The sequence below is a fragment of the Elgaria multicarinata genome, chromosome 9 (genome assembly GCF_023053635.1).
Source record: "Elgaria multicarinata webbii isolate HBS135686 ecotype San Diego chromosome 9, rElgMul1.1.pri, whole genome shotgun sequence".
Classification (NCBI taxonomy): domain Eukaryota; kingdom Metazoa; phylum Chordata; class Lepidosauria; order Squamata; family Anguidae; genus Elgaria; species Elgaria multicarinata.
Genome location: NC_086179.1, coordinates 39914456 through 39931186, shown reverse-complemented (window position 1 = coordinate 39931186; position 16731 = coordinate 39914456).

The following is a 16731-nucleotide window of genomic DNA, read 5'->3' as shown; positions in this document are numbered from 1 at the left end:
GTGCCCGATTTTCAAAAATTCCCCAAAAATCAGGGGATGATGGGATTGCCTTGAAACTTGGCGTCCATGGGGACACATGGATAAGCTATCATGGTGCCAAGTTTGAGGTTTCTAACGTGCAAATTGACGGAGCTATGGAAAGGGGTGTGAATGGGGTGCCCGATTTTCAAAAATTCCCCAAAAATCAGGGGATGATGGGATTGCTTTGAAACTTGGCGTGCGTGTGTATACCCCCATGAGGTGTCATGGTGCCAAACGTGAGGTTTCTAACTTTCACAGAAAAAAAGTTGTATAATTTTTTAGCTTTCAATGCAACCCTATGGGGGGGGAAAACGGAGCTCCGATCCGGATCTGGAGCTCCGAGCGGAGCGGAGCGGAGCGGAAGTGGGCAGAGTGGGGGCGGGGCGAAGCGGCCCGCTCCAAAAATCGCGGATCTGCAAGTGAAGCGGAGCGGGGGGTCCGTGCACACCCCTAGTAGAGATCTACTTTTTTCTCTTTTTCTCTTTCTACATTCCCAAGATCAGCAATAATAAATCCTTCAGTCACACAACTCCTGGTTGCATCCCTTGCCTTTTGGCTTTTTTGCTCACTCAGTATCTGGGGTTTCTTTCTCTTTCGGCTACAATCCCAAAATCCACCACAGGAGCCTGGCATAAAAAAAGAAATACACTAAAATTAAAGAGTTCTGAGCCCAGGACTGAGTGATTGATTGATTGATTGGTTTTTGAGTACCAGAACTGAATGAAGCTTACAGTCCTTCCACACAAGAATCCACTCCTGGCTATCCCAAGCTTTCTTTATATGAAATCCTTGCTGATCTACTGAAAATCATCCATAGAACTAGGAGTAGATTTAGGCCTAACTTCTGCTCCTTTCTGACCTAGAGAGCCAATTTATTTATTATTTATTTATTATTGCACTTATATCCTGCCTTTTTTCCTCCAAGAAACCCAAGGCAGCGTACATAATCCTCCTCCTCCTCCTCCTCCTCCTCCTCCTCCTCCTCCTCCTCCTCCTCTCCATTTTATCCTCACAACAACAACCCTGTGAGGTAGGTTGGGCTGAGAGTCTGTGACTGGCCCAAAGTCACCCAGTGGGTTTCCATGGCTTAGTGGGGACTAGAACCCAGACCTCCTGACTCCTAGTCCAATACTTTAGCCACTACACCACACTGAGATGTTTTCAAGGGAAATTGTTGTTTTCATGGACAGTCACGAATAGAAACTGACCCACTAATAGTTAGTCTAGTTTGCTTGCCATGGAGGAAACTTCCAGCAGCAGCATTGGGTGAGCCTGTTTGTAAAGAACTAGATAGTTTGCTGGAAAGGGGTAGCGTCATCTCAGAAGAATCTCACGCTCCTCTGATAAGCAGCATGCTCATCGTCAAGAAGCCATTAGACAAACTGAGGATTTGCATTGAGCTCAGGCCATTAAACCATGCAGTCAAAAGATGCCATTTCCCAATTGTCAACAATTGATGTTATCCTGCTGGATCTCTCCAGAGTCCGAATATTCAGTTTGTGATGTCGGCTGCGGCTTCTGGCACGTAAAGCTTGACGAAGAGTCAAGCAAATTGATGGAGAAGATGTCTTCTCCACCTTTGGCCACTATAGATGGCTCCGCCTTCCCATGGGCATCTCGCCAGCACCCAAAGTGTTTCAGAAGAAGCTAAACCAGGCATTTAAAGGTTTGCCAAGTGTGAAGATAATTGCAGATGACATCGTGATTATAGGAGAAGGGACATATGCTACAGAGGCAGAAAGCTACCATAATTACAAAGTACACTCAACCAGCCATGCAGAGAGAAGAACATCAAAGTAAACCCAGAAAAAAAATGAAACTCAAACTGTGGCAGGTGACATACATAGGGCATGTGCTCTCAGCTGAACAAGGAGGGCCAGATCCTAGCAAGGTAGAAGCAATTCAGAACATGCCACCACCAATGGATGTGATTGAGGTTCAGCACTTTACATGAATGATAAACTGCCTGGCTAAATTTTGCCCACATTTGGCAGCAGAAGCAGAACCTCTACTTCAGTTGACAAAACACACTGCAGAGTGGGATTGAGCAGGGCCACAGCAATAAACATTTCTGCGATAAAGGGTGCAACCCTATGCATATTTAGTCAGAAAGCAGTCCTGCTGGGAGTTGTAGGACTTTTTTTGGTCTAAACATGTATGGGACTGCCCCCTTAACCAATTAATCATGGATGCCCCTATCTTCAGATACTGTCAGCCAGGAGAGCAGTGTAATGCATCTGAAAAGGAGTTGGTGCATTTCTTTTATAGGAGCAACTATCCACAAATAGAAAAAGAGCTCCTGGTGTGGTGTTCGAAACAGAGCGTTCCCACCAGTATACATATGGGTACCCAGTAATTGTGCTTTCTGATCACAAACCACTACAGACAATTGTGAGAAAGCCTTTCCTTGGTGCACCTAAACATGTTTACGCCACACGTTGAGGCATCTATAGAAATACCAGGTAGAGATCAGCTATTGTCCAGGAAAAGCATACAAGCTGAGTAGTGCTTATCTACCCAGCACGGGAGAAGTTGGGGAGGGGGATCAGGACATTGAGTTGATCAACATGATGCACTTCCTCCAAACAAAAACAACAAAGCCACAGAAAATTAAAAAGGCAATGGATCAGGATGCACCACTGCAAGGAGTGAAGTGGGTAATTCCGAATCGATGGCCTGCAAACAAAAGCCAAGGCCAGATCTACACCAAACAGGAAACAAAACACTTTAAAAATGTTTTGAAAACTGTATATGGAATGTGTCCTGGGCCTGAACAGTTGTCAAAACCATTATAAACAGTAGTGTAGATTAGGGGTGTGAACGGACCCCCCGCTCCGCCCCGCAGACCGATCCGAAAATTTCGGATCGGCCCGCTCCGCCCATACTCCGCTCCTCTTCGCCGCGGAGCTCCGGCTCTGAATCGGAGCTCCGCAGTGGAGGGGAGTGGTGCCAGGTAAGGCCAGGAGAGGAGGGCGGGGGGGGGTTACCGGGCCCTGCCGCCGTCGCCGCCCGTGCAGCAACGGCGGCAGAGCCCGGTAAGGGACCAAGGGGGAGGGGGGCCTTACCTGCCTCCGTCCGTGGTCCGTCGCCGTCTTCAATTGAGCCCGCGGTTCCACCAGGAAGTCTGGGGCGCAAGTGCGGCCTAGACTTCCTGGTTGAACCGTGGGCTCAATTGAAGAAGCCGAGGGACTGCGGATGGAGGCAGGTAAGGGAGAGGAGGGGGGGTTACAGGACCCTGCCGCTGTCGCCACATGGGCGACAGCAACAGCGGCAGGGCCCGGTAAACCCCACTTACCTTTCCAGCAGAGCTCCGGATCGAGGTGAAGGATCCACCTTCACCTCGATCCTCTTCGCCACGCTCCGCCGGCCCCCCAATCCTCTTCGCCTCCGCCTTAAGGGGAGGCGAAGCACCCCGCTCCGCTTCTAATTCGCCAGTCCGATTAGAAGCAGAGCACATCCCTAGTGTAGATCCTGCCCTGGTGCTTGCAAGAGCAAAAGCGTATTTTCAATTCAAGAAAGAACTCAGTGTCTAAAGCCATGGCTAGACCTACCTGGTCTAGCGTGACGGAGGGGGTATGATATCGCGATATGTTTATCGCAAGATCCTCCCCTCTGTATACATGCGTCGCGTGACGTCCTAGGAGGAACGGGGTGTCGGCCCACCATTTTGTTTTTGTTTTTTTAAGGGAGATGGAGCACATGAGCGCTTGTGCACAAAAGACCCCATGCCCGGCTCCCAGCTCCTCATGGTTACTCGCAAGGAGCCGCAACAACCCATGACGCCTGCCCACACGTTCTGTGGTCTCAGGATCATCCAAGATTAAAGGGTAGGGCGATATCCCAGGGAAATGGAGGGATCATCCCTCCCTGCTCCCGGGATGCCCTGTGCATCATGTGGGTGCACTGGGACGATCCCAGGACGATCCCTGGGATATCGCCCCATCTAGCTATGCCCTAAGATGGATAGAGACAGGACAAACTGCCCAAGATGTAGGCAGACTCTTGCCATCCCAGTCTTTTTGCACATGGAAGTCATGGAAAATATTCATGCCTCAGATATGGAAGTTGACAGCTCCTGGTGAGAAGCTCGAGAATGTGTGTGCTGGCCTTGAATGAGCACACTGTTGTACAGAAAGGTGTGAGGCCTGCTACTCTCGTGACAACCATCAATAGGAAGAGACCTTGTTGCCACATGAACTTCCCACATGACCATGGGAGAAGGTTGGTTTAGGCCTATCTAATTTTAAAGGAAAGTTGTAATCATAACTGTAGATTACTATTTGATTTTATGGGAAATCAATAGTTTACAGGATATACTGTAGGAACCAAAGTGGTGATCCAGAAGTTAAAGGCTCACTTTTCCATTTATGCAATAAATGACACAGTCATTGGTGATAATAGACCTCAGTTCACATGTGAAGAATTCAGAGTATTCTCACAGCATTGGGAATTTGACCAGCTTATTTCCTTTCCAGCATATCCACAGAGCAATGGAAATGTAGAGTCAGCAGTTAAAAGCAGCAAAGAAGCTGCTGCACAAAGCTGTCACCTCAGAGTTGGGCCCCTATTCGCATCTTGTGGTTCATCAAAATATCCAATCCCGGGGATGCCAGCACATGTCCTGATAGGATGCAGGATTAAAACTCTGCTAAGAATGCACATAGATCTGCTCATTCCCACACTAGTAGGAAATTGCAGAGAGGAGATGGCGTGTACTAGGGATGTGCTCCGCTTCTAATCGGACCGGCGAATTAGAAGCGGAGCGGGGGGCTTCGCCTGCCCTTAAGGCGGAGGCGAAGAGGATTAGGGGGCCGGCGGAGCGTGGCGAAGAGGATCGAGGTGAAGGCGGATCTTTCGCCTCGATCCGGAGCTCCGCCGGAAAGTTAAGTGGGGTTTACCGGCAGGTAACCCCCCCTCCTCTCCCTTACCTGCCTCCGTCCGCGGTCCGTCGGCGCCTTCAATTGAGCCCGCAGTTCAACCAGGAAGTCTGGGCCGCTTGCGGCCCAGACTTCCTGGTTGAACCGCAGGCTCAATTGAAGACACCGACGGACCGCGGACGGAGGCAGGTAAGGCCCCCCCTCCCCCTTGGTCCCTTACTGGGCTCTGCCACCATCGCCGCACGGGCGGCGATGGCGGCAGGGCCCGGTAAACCTCCTGCCCTCCTCTCCCGGCCTTACCTGGCGCCACTCCCCTCCACTGCGGAGCTCCGATTCAGAGCCAGAGCTCCGCGGCAAAGAGGAGCGGAGTATGGGTGGAGCGGCGTGGAGCGGAGCAGGCCGACCCGAAATTTTTGGATCGGCCCGCGGGGCGGAGCGGGGGATCCGTGCACACCCCTAGCGTGTACTACGTCATAAGCACAGAGATCTGCGGCCTTACAAGCAGAAAGAAGAGTTACAGAATGAAACGCTGCAGCAACTGCCAGAATTGGAAACTCCCTCAGAGACCAAACCCAAAGATTGGAAGAGATGCAAAGTCAGATCTAGAAAACAGTGATAAAGGACAAGAATATAAAATATCCAGATCAGGTCATGAAGGTGTAACTCCATCAAGGTCATGTACTAGTAACCTCTGACCTTTGATGGGATCAGGATTTAAGGTATTAAGGATTGTAAATATTTCTTGTAAACATTTGTTACTGTTTCTTAGAGTTTATTGTTAAAAAAAAGAAAAAGGGAAAAAGAGGAAAAATGTATCACGAGCAATGGAACTAAGTGGAGAGATTCAGGATCTAGTAAGGGAACAGGAAGTCCTGGGACAGGAAGTTTGTGGGAGGGCCTCTCACTCACTGCAGCTGGCCTGGGGCAGACTGGATGAGCACACACAGAGGATCATCAGATGGGGGAGGGGGCGGAATCGCATTTCCCTGCAGTCACTTTGCCTCCTGCTTCTGCCCCACAATATGGATGAGCAACTTCCTTGTTCTTCACATGGTGAAGAAAGAGGAAGCAAACAACGACCACGTGGCCCATTCAGTGGGCGTTTTTATCGCACAGCTTCTCCTGCACACAGCAGGAAATGGCAGCAAATTTCGTTACAGCTAAAAAAAAAATCAGATACAATGAGGCTCGTTTTGTGATGGAAAAAGGAGCAGAAGGAGCGGGAGACACACGGGAGGAATGCTGCATCGTCAAAATACCCCAGGGAAGAACCATGAGTGGCCAGTTGCGAGCATGTGATAAAATGCTCATCTGAAGAAGCTCATAGACAGAATAAAGGCCTTTCCTCTCATCTAAAGCCTGGATGTGATTTATGCTAATGAAACAAGGTTGATTCTTAGGATTGTTTGTGGGAGCATAGGGGGCTGCAAGGGGAATGGGGCAAGGAAAATTCTGTTGCATGAGTGGAATGCTGACCATGGATCTTTGGATCCAAGCCAAAGTGTTGGACTACATGGATTTTTGTTTCAATCCGAAAAAGCAATACTTATATTCTTATATTCTTTCATAACTGAATCACTATTAACCCACCAATTAACCAACCAACCAGTCAGACAATGTCTACAGATTGTATTAATTTGACATCAGAGCATTCAACTACACTGCAAACCACAGATAAACCCTACAGTATTTCTGTGGGGTATGGGGGAATGGCAGGTTTCTAGTAGGGGTGTGCACGGACCCCCCACTCCGCTTCACTTTAAGATCCGCCATTTTCGGATTGGCCCGCTCCGCCCCACCCCCACTCCGCCTGTGCCCACTCCGCTCCGCTCGGAGCTCCGGATCCGGATCGGAGCTCCGGTCCCCCCCATGGGGGGGTTACCGGGTCCTGCCGCCATCGCCGCCCATGCGGCGACGGCGGCAGAGCCCGGTAAGGAGGAGGGGGGCCTTACCTGCCTCCGTCCGTGGTCCGTCGCCGTCTTCAATTGAGCCAGTGGTTCCACCAGGAAGTCTGGGCCGCAAGTACGGCCCAGACTTCCTGCTGGAACCACGGGCTCAACTGGAGACGCTGACGGACCGCAGATGGAGGCAGGTAAGGGAGAGGAGGGCGGGGGGGTTACCGGGCCCTGCCGCCATCGCCGACCATGCGGCGACGGCGGCAGAGCCCGGTAAGGGACCAAGGGGGAGGGGGGCCTTACCTGCCTCCGTCCACGGTCCGTCACCGTCTTCAATTGAGCCCGTGGTTCCACCAGGAAGTCTGGGCCGCAAGTGCGGCCCAGACTTCCTGCTGGAACCACGGGCTCAATTGGAGACGCTGACGGACCGCGGACGGAGGCAGGTAAGGGAGAGAGGGCTGGGGGCGTTACCGGGCCCTGCTGCCGTCGCTGCATGGGCGACAGCAACAGCGGCAGGGCTCGGTAAACCCCACTTACCTTTCCGGCGGAGCTCTGGATCGAGGCGAAGGATCCGCCTTCACCTCGATCCTCTTTGCCACGCTCCGCCGGCCCCCCAATCCTCTTCGCCTCCGCCTTAAGGGCAGGCGAAGCCCCCCGCTCCGCTACTGCTTCTCCGGTCCGATTAGAAGCGGAGCACATCCCTAGTTTCTAGTTTCATGACTAAGAGAAAAAGTTTAAGATATTGTGTGATTTTATGATAAAAAGCACAGAAATAAGGGAGCAAATAAAAGAGATCCTTTTTCTTCTTTTTAGTCATTTCAAAGCCCATCTTGTGATGGATAGTCTTGAAATATTTAGGTTAAGTAATACCACTTCTTTAGTTACCCCTGAGGCCTGGAAAACTCATTCATTTCAAGAGGGCTGGATTCAATTGGTGCCAGAATGGGAACTACAGCCCACAGTTCTGTAGCACAGTGCAGTTGACTTGGTAAAGGATCACTCTTCATTTTCATGCCCCTTTCCAAGTGCAACTAGCTTGCCAATTCAAGTGTAGACCTGGCTTAATGTATTCAGTTACATCATAGGAATAGTATATATAATGTGACTCAGTCATGGCCTGGTATCTAAGTGCATACTTACTAGATGCAGATGACACTAAGAGGTTCATCCCACATGCACTTTTGTTCTGGTTTACCCTCGAATTATCCCATTTTGGTTTTATAGTGCTTATACAGCATATGAAAACTTGTAAACTTACACCTCTGCTGTAGCGCGTTGCGGAGATCTATTGAGGTTCACTCACACATGTTGTTATCCCCACCCCCAGAACTTCTTTGTACCTCCTCCTACCGTTTATTGGTTAAAAAAAAGAAAAGAAAAAGAAAAGAAAAAGTTGGGGAGATGCAGGAGAATGTTTCCATGGAGAATGTTTCCATCTCTGCTTCCCCCGGTTTGTGTCTCCTGCCATCCCCCACTCAGCTTCACATGGTCAAAGGAATGGAAGTACGATCTGTGTCCTTCCCCCACCAACTCCCGTTCAAATAAGAACAAGAGCAACACATGTTTTTAGGGAGACGAATCAATAAGGGAAGAGACACACAGCCTGTGTCTGTGATGTTGGGAGGAGCCCCACCCCCACGGAGAGCAAGGAGGGGGTAGGGGAACGGGGCAGAGTAGGATGGAAAAAGACACACATGTGTACGCACATGCACATGCACACACATACGCATGATTCAGAAGCAGCCAATGGACTTCACTTGAAACTGACAAGACAGTTGAGTGAAACTGACCAGCCTTGTATTGCTTTGAATAGTGCTCTTGGAAAACTATAAACTGTAAGGGTTTAAGGGAGGAAATTTTTAAAAATCTTATATAATAAACTGATGAAGCAATCTGATTAAAATTTGGTATACTGAAAGCACTCCTTAAGACCTTCCACTGTGCCAATTTGGATCTCTTTATCTTTAAAAGTGAGGGTGCTGCTGGCAAGGAGGGTGCATTTTCCACATGCTTTGAAGCAAAGGCTCCATTAAAAACACACACAAATCTAAAGAGTCTTTCTCTCCCCCCTCACCTTCCTTTCCTCCCTCACAGTCCTGTATATATGAGGGTGAGGGTTGCTGCTGCTGCTTTTTGCTTGTAAAACTGGGGATTAGCCAGTCCTGTTTCCCCCACAAGGAGAGAATGGGGGATTTCGGAAGCAGTAGAAGGAAATGTTTTCAATGGGCATACACCTCTCTTTCATCAGCAATACCCCCCCTTTGAAATCACACCCACAAAACAACACAATGAAACGATGTTTGAAAATACATCTTAAAGTTTGAGTGATGTGCTTTCACATGACCGGAAGAACCAGACTTTCCAGGCACCAAAACATTTTGCTATGAGGGGCAGAAGAACCGCAATCACAGCAGGAGATAGTCGGCGTCATCGGAGTCCTTCGCAGGGAAAGCAGACTATAACGTCCGCATCATTTGAGTCCATTGCATAGAATTCACTGCAGCAGCACAATATAAGGCTGATGGGATGAAGCTCTAATACTAATTTAACTACATGTATATAATTCTACTTACTAAATATGAGGCAAATGGCTGTCAGTGCTCCATATCATGATACATCTTTTTAATGTGATCCTCATTCATCAACCTGCTGACTATTAAAGAACCTGTAATTTATCACAGAAAGAAAGAAAAAAGAAAGAAAGAAAGAAAGAAAGAAAGAAAGAAAGAATCATATATAGTCTGAAGTATCTCAACATCTCAGCACCAAAATCAAGGGGAAATTGTTGACAGCCCAATGAAGATGCCTGCTTGAAGATAAAACACACACACACACACATTTTAAAAAACTAAGGAGTAGGTTATATCATGAGAAAGGAAGGTGAGATGGGTACAATATGAAATAATGGTGTATCTTCAAATTTCATTTTTATGATGCAATGTTAAAAGCAGAACAACCCAGAAAAAAATATGACTGAGGGAGTGATGAAGATTCCCCCCCCCTTATACCCCTTCCCTCCAATTCGCTTTCACATTGTCTGGCAAGTCCTGGTCACTATTAGCAGCAGAGGTGACTTAAAAAAACAACAACTCCCCCTTCCTTACCCCAGTTGCCTCCACTATGTTTCTGGTTGCCAATATGCTTCTCCCAGAGTACCCTGGCTGCAGCATATTTCTGAAGCATTCTAGGACATAAATGGCAGCCATGGAATGGTGCTGCATCCCATGCAGCCTTAGGAAAATAAAATGGTGGCCTGTCAGCCTCCAGAGGAGGTCTGCTGTTGTCTTTAGTGGAAGCCACCAAAACAATATCCAGCTTAAAAAGTAAGAAACTTCTACCACTTCTAATGCGGAGTGCTCCCACCTAGTGGTGAATTTTGCTGAGTGCTCCCATGATTGCTAAATTATGTGCCCCCAAATTAGATCCCCATCAACATAATGTAGTTTCACTTTTATTTAAACAACATAACCACATTGATGCAGCAGTGTTAAACCACCTTTCTTCACATGGTGACCTCCACGTGTTTTGGACAGAATCCCTGGCCATTGGCCATATTGGCCAGCACTGTAATCCAAAACACATAGAGCAAACATCAAGAAGGGAAGGCACTTATGTGTTAGAAAACAGAAAATAAAAAGTTCTCAGTTTCAGAAGGGGATTTCAGTTATATTTCTTCAGATGTATTGAAAAGAATCCTTCCAATGTCTCTCTCTCTCTCTTCAGCATTTCGCAATAGGAGAAACATTAGAAGGATGCTTTTGATACATCTGAGGAAAGATAAGCGACCCCTGGGGAAAGAAATCTCTTTACAAAATGCATTGAGCGAAATATATATTCAGGCTCTTGAGAACTTTTTTTTCTCTTTTGTTTTGCAAAATACATGGAAGACACTGCATTTGGGAAGGCTGGGTTAACCATTCACTGTTTGCTGCTGATGCTGCTGGTGCTTCCAGAAGGCTTTGAGATGAAAGAAAAAGGACACACGTGGGGCTCTATGACACCTAAAGGAAGGAATGTGACTTCTAGTAATTTAAGTGGAATACCCAGGTGAAGTGAATTTAACCTTTCTACTATTAGGAGGAGAAATAAAGACAATTATGGACAATGCCTACCTTTAGAGCAAACCCAAGTAATGGAAGTTCTTATCTTAGGCAACAGGGAGACATTGGCTTGGATATAATTATGATCTATAATTAGTATGATCAACTAAAATAGCCTCTAGCAATGTTTTGCAAACACTTGTGGAAGGATTAGCAGAAGAATAGGGATTTCGTCTTCAAAAAATGGTTGTCCAATTCTCTTCAGAAAGCAATTATAGTTTACCTTGCTTTTTGTTGTTTTTTGGTGCTGAAATCTGTTCATAGCTGAAATCAAGGCTGAAATGTACAATTTGAACATGTCCTCCAAAACAAGCAGTAGCTATGATATCACTAGTGCCTATCTGAAAAGAGTCTTCATCTGTTATCATACACTAAAGTAGCTCCATTAGAGTCTCTGTAGTAAATGGGACCCAGTGCATGAAATCTTTCTTGCCCTGCTGTATCCCAAATTGCAAGGTTTACTCTTTTTCCTCCAATATTTAGCTTCTTTGTTAGAAAAGATGCCTGTAGGGTGGTGATGTGCTTGTCACTGAACTTGTTTATTTATTTATTTATTTATTTATTTATTTATTTATTTACTTATTACATTTTTATACCGCCCAATAGCCGAAGCTCTCTGGGCGGTTCACAAAAATTAAAACCACAGTAAAACACCCAACAGGTTAAAACACAATTATGAAATACAGTATAAAAAGCGCAACCAGGATAAAACCACACAGCAAAGTTGATATAAGATTAAAATACAGAGTTAAAACAGTAAAATTTAAATTTAAGTTAAAATTAAGTGTTAAAATACTGAGTGAATAAAAAGGTCTTCAGCTGTAGCGGAGCACCAATGAGGTCTTCCCCACACAGCCCTTGCTGAGAACCACTTTGAAGGAGAAGCTTCACCTGCCAGCAGCAGTGCCGCCACCTGAGCCAGAAGTGGCCACTGCCATCCGCAGTAAAGTGGCCGCCGCTCCCGTGGCCTCACATCAGCGACCGCCGAAGCCCACTCAACTTCCTACATGGGGCGCTGAGGGAGGCCTGGACCAAAGAGAAACGGGGAGTTGAGGCCACATGCAGACGCACCGAGAAAGGCCCGGGGCGGGTGGCATGGAAGGGAACACGACAGCGCTGCCAGGGACAGAGACACGCTGCCCTACACTGGGGCGGCTGACTTGGCCTCCCTCTAATGGCAGCAGTGGCGGCTTCTTCCTCCTACATCATCCGGCGTGCCCACTAGTGCCTATCTTGCTTTGAGGCCTGGTTGGTGAGCATAAAAAATGAAGTTTCCTGTTATCATATGACTAAAAACAACCGTGATTTTGTAAAATCAGAAGGTACACTTGTGCATAGTGCCATTGTGCATGAGCAAAATGAAAACTCACTGGGCAAAATATTTGTGAAAGTTTCTATGGAAAAGAACCTATTTAATTTCTTCCTATCATGCACTTGGGCCCTCTGTCCTTTACAAGGAACTCAGACCTTAGATAGACCAGGCTTTATCACGGGGTGAACCCCAGGATCGTTCCTGTGCGTCCACATGACACACAGGGGATCCCGGGATCAGGGAGGGATCGTCCCTCCCTTGCCCTGGGATAGAGCACTCCCCTTTGGGCCCAGTTTTTCCACGGTCTCGGGCTGAGTGGAATGTGTGGCCCATTGCCACGATTACTCGCACGGTGTGCAGTGCTCCTCAGGAGCGCTGCGCCCATCAAGGGTAGGGTGGGGGGAGTGGGGAAATGAAATTGTTTTTTTAAAAAGCACCTACCTTTAGGACACAAGCATTTGTGCACTCCTCTTCCTTAAAAAATAAAAAATGGCGGGTGCGACGCCTCTCTTCCTGAGGTCATCGCACCTCGTGTGTAAATGGAGGAGGGATGTCGCATTAATCACAATGCGAGATCTTCCCTCCTCCTTCGTGGACTATCAGGTAGGTCTAGCTAAGACCTCAGTAGCCCCTTCCCTTTATGAGGTACAAAGTTGGAGGGTGTTAAAAGCCATACAGCAGCACTGAGGTCTAGCAGTTCTGAGGTAAACAGAAGTGAAACAAAGGAGCCCACTCTCAGAAGTAATGACATGATTACTGCTAAGGAACTAAGGCTTAATCTACCTCAGACACATGAGTTACACCAGAAGTCCCAAACTTTATGGGGCCAGCGGGTACATTTAGAATTTTGAGAAAGAGCTATGGGTAATCTCACAAAATGTTTGCCATGGGAGTTCACCATTCATAAAATAGCTTCAGCGGTGGACATGGCCAGTCAGAAAATACTCATTTCCCAGAAGCCAATCTGGTGAGATTATAAAAAAGTAACTTGGTCAAGAACCTAAATACAAGACAGAGGTGGCATCTGAGCTCCAAACTCACCCTTTTGAACCCACTGTTCTCTGCTCCATTGCACAGAAGTCAAATTGATATGGCTCAAAGACAGGTAACTTGGCCAAGAAACTAAATAAAAGGCTGTGGGCCCCTAATACCAAATGCCATATCTGCCCCCACAAAGCATAACAAAATGCCCATTCCACCAAAGGCAAACTGGTGACACTCAGAGATACACGCCAAACCACACACACAAGGTGAAACACTCACAGCACAGGCAACACACACACACACACACACACACACACACACACTGCCACTGTAACCCAGTGTAACTGGAGAGCACCAGGTAGGGGGAGGCAGAGATAAGATTTGGAACCAAGTGCTATGCAACTGGTTCCAAATCTTATCTCTGGGTTCCACAGTGGAATGGCTTTTTCTGAGTTGTGTGGATTCTGTAGTCTTACGAGTTGTTTTGTTTTTCTCTTCGGAGGATTTGCGTAATTGTGCACCTTATTAATGTGCATTAGCACAAGTGGAATGACATTCTTGTACAACCGTAAAAAAAAATTCCAATTCTGGCACTGAGCAGTCGACGGAATGAAACACACCTGACAATCTGTGAAAGAAAATCGAAGCAGATTTAACAACATCTGTACATCCCTAATGAGACAGGCATCCAGAAGATCTAAGCATTTCTGAACACCAATTTCCATGTCAGCATCCTTTCCTTCTGCACATCAAGGCAGGATCTGTGCTCCATTGTTTTGTGCCACTAGAGGTCAGGGAATGACTAGCAATAGTTTTGCCAATGATGAGCAATGTTTTAGGTTTGGTTTGGCTAATGGAAGCCAATGAACTTTGTCTTTGACTGCCAATTACTGTAGAAACTGCCAATCTGTATTCCCAACTGCAATCATATCCAACATGCTTTTCTAGTGACCTTGAAAATTAAGGAACCTGCATGACTGATGTACCCAAGCCCTGTGATGTTCCTGCTTTGCGGGAGGCTATATTTGGAGGCTGTCCTGCATATTCACAGCAGAGCACCAAAAGCTCACCAGAAGTCTTCAGCGTATCCTCCCGGCTCTTTCAAACAAATGATGCAGCATGACATCTTCAGGTGGAAAGCAGGCACATCAAGGAATGCAGAGCCACATGGGAAAGGAGGAGGATAATCCAAGGGTTCCCTTATAGCTAGCTGGGGCTGCCCAAGTCCTAAAGGGCTACTCTTGCTGTAGTGGTCTACATACATTTTGTGAGACAACTTTGCTATGATTGGCAGTTGTTACATTTGGACAGAACTCTTTCCCCTCCCTTAACAAGATCAGTTCCCTTAAGGGTAATAGTTCTTGGGACCCTCGATACAAAGAACCAAGGGCCTCTCATATGGGCATATGAGTAGAATTTCCTGATAGGGAGCCAGTGTGGGGTAGTGGCTGGAGTGTTGGACTGGGAGTTGGGAGATCCAGGTTCTAGCCCCCACTCAGCCATGGAAGTTGGGCCAGTCACAGCTTCTCAGCCCTACCTCACAGGGTTGTTGTTTGTGAAGATAAAATAGAGAGGAGGAGGATTATGTATACCACCTTGAGTTCCTTTAGGAGGAAAAATGGAGGGATATAAATGCAGTAACTAAAGAAATATTTTAAATACTGTAATACTGGTCCTGCAATTATATTCTACACCTCAGACTGTACTTAAATTACATCAAAAAATCAGATAGGCCATGATTAGGCAGGGCCCAATGGCTGGGTGGGGCTTCCATTGAACAGACACCCAGAGACAACTGTTGATTTGTCTCCAGGCCTGGATGCAACAGGAAGTACCCAAGAAGAGCTAAAAGAGCCTGTGTGTTGTAGTGGTTAAAATGTCAGATGAAGACTAGGGAAAGCTAGGTTGAAATCCCCAATCTGTCGTGATGCCCTCTGGGTGATCTTGGGCCCATCACTGGCTCTCAGCCTGACCTACCTCTCAGGGTTGCTATGAAGATGAAAAGGGGAGAAGAGCCACATATACTGCCTTGGAGGTAAGGCGGGATATTAAATAAATAAATAAACAAACAAACAAACCTACTCTCTTTCCTCCATCTCCTTGACCAACTGTGGGGAAACTGGCTCCTTCTATTTATTCCTTCCTGCCTTTCCAACAGCAAATGTCAGCCCCCTCTTGGAAAAAAGAGTGTGAGTTATATGAAGCATTGTTCAAATGCTGCTCCTTCTTCTGATGAAAGAAATATAATGACTCATGTAGCTCCCTAACTTGTGAGCCATGACATTATTTTATACACATACAACCCATTGCTACCCCCAATGCCATCTCTTTCATTCCTTCACCCACCCACCTCAAAATATTGAGATGTTGACAACAGATGTCCACACCTACAGTTTGACCACCTACAGTATAAGCCATTTTGGCTGCAGTCCACTCAACCCTGAGTTGCATGCACTTAAATCCCACTCCTTCCCATGGGAGTTGGGATGTGAATAGCCGTAGGCTAGGTTGACACACCTCCTTCTGGGAAAAATGATGAGCAATCCATGAAGCCAATGACAATTCCGGGTACAGGGCCTAACCAAACCCCAGACTGATGATTCAGATTCTTCAACTGAAGTTCCCACATATGACAAATAGAAGAGTCCCAAAATGCACCCATTTAAAAGCTATATATACAATTCCAGAATATTTAATATTGAACCCAAGTGGTCATGGAAAAATCTGCAATGATTGTGTGGTAATAGAAGTAGGATATTTACCATGAGGTGGGGGCCATTTGGAAAAACAATTTTACAACCTGTAATGGAAAAAAAACCAGCATCATATTGAAGTATTCATTACTTCTCTTCGTGACCCATTTGCTGGTGAACGAAACAAAGCAAAAATATATATGTTATTTTAGTGTTTCTTAAGGGTCTAAATGAGTGTTTTACAGAGATACAATTGCGTGAGCCTCTGAATTGGTAGCATGCTAGTCTATTGCAGTTGCCAATGGAAACCTTTGATACATTTGCAAAATGTATAACCCCTTCCCGAGGTTAGGAAAGTAGATGTTTTTATGAAAGTATAAATTACACTTATGCATTTTTATTTTTAAAAGCTTGTAAACTGCAGCAAGGTTTAAAATTACAAACAGAATCTCAAAAGGCTCTACAAAGAATTTGTTGGTGACTTTGCCATGACTACATCCACTTTGACGGCCCCTCAGTGTCCCCGGTGAGTAGTCACTGCCAGCCAAGCAGGTCTGGGGGCCTTCCCTCCCGCTTCGTTCATTGCTCAGTGAAATCTGTGTTATCTACCGCCTGTAAAGTCATCTCAGTGGGCTGGATTTATCCTCACATCTTCACATCAATGGATTTATCTTCATCACTGGGAAGCTGGGATATCGTTATTGCAGTTTGACAGATTAAGAACTGAGGCTCAGAGAGATTAAAGATTTGCAGGTCTTTATCCCCAATGCTGCCTCTATCAGCCATTGTGCAGAACTAAGAAGTGCAAGGTTACACTCAGCGAGTGGCTAGCTCTAGGGGAGCCGTACC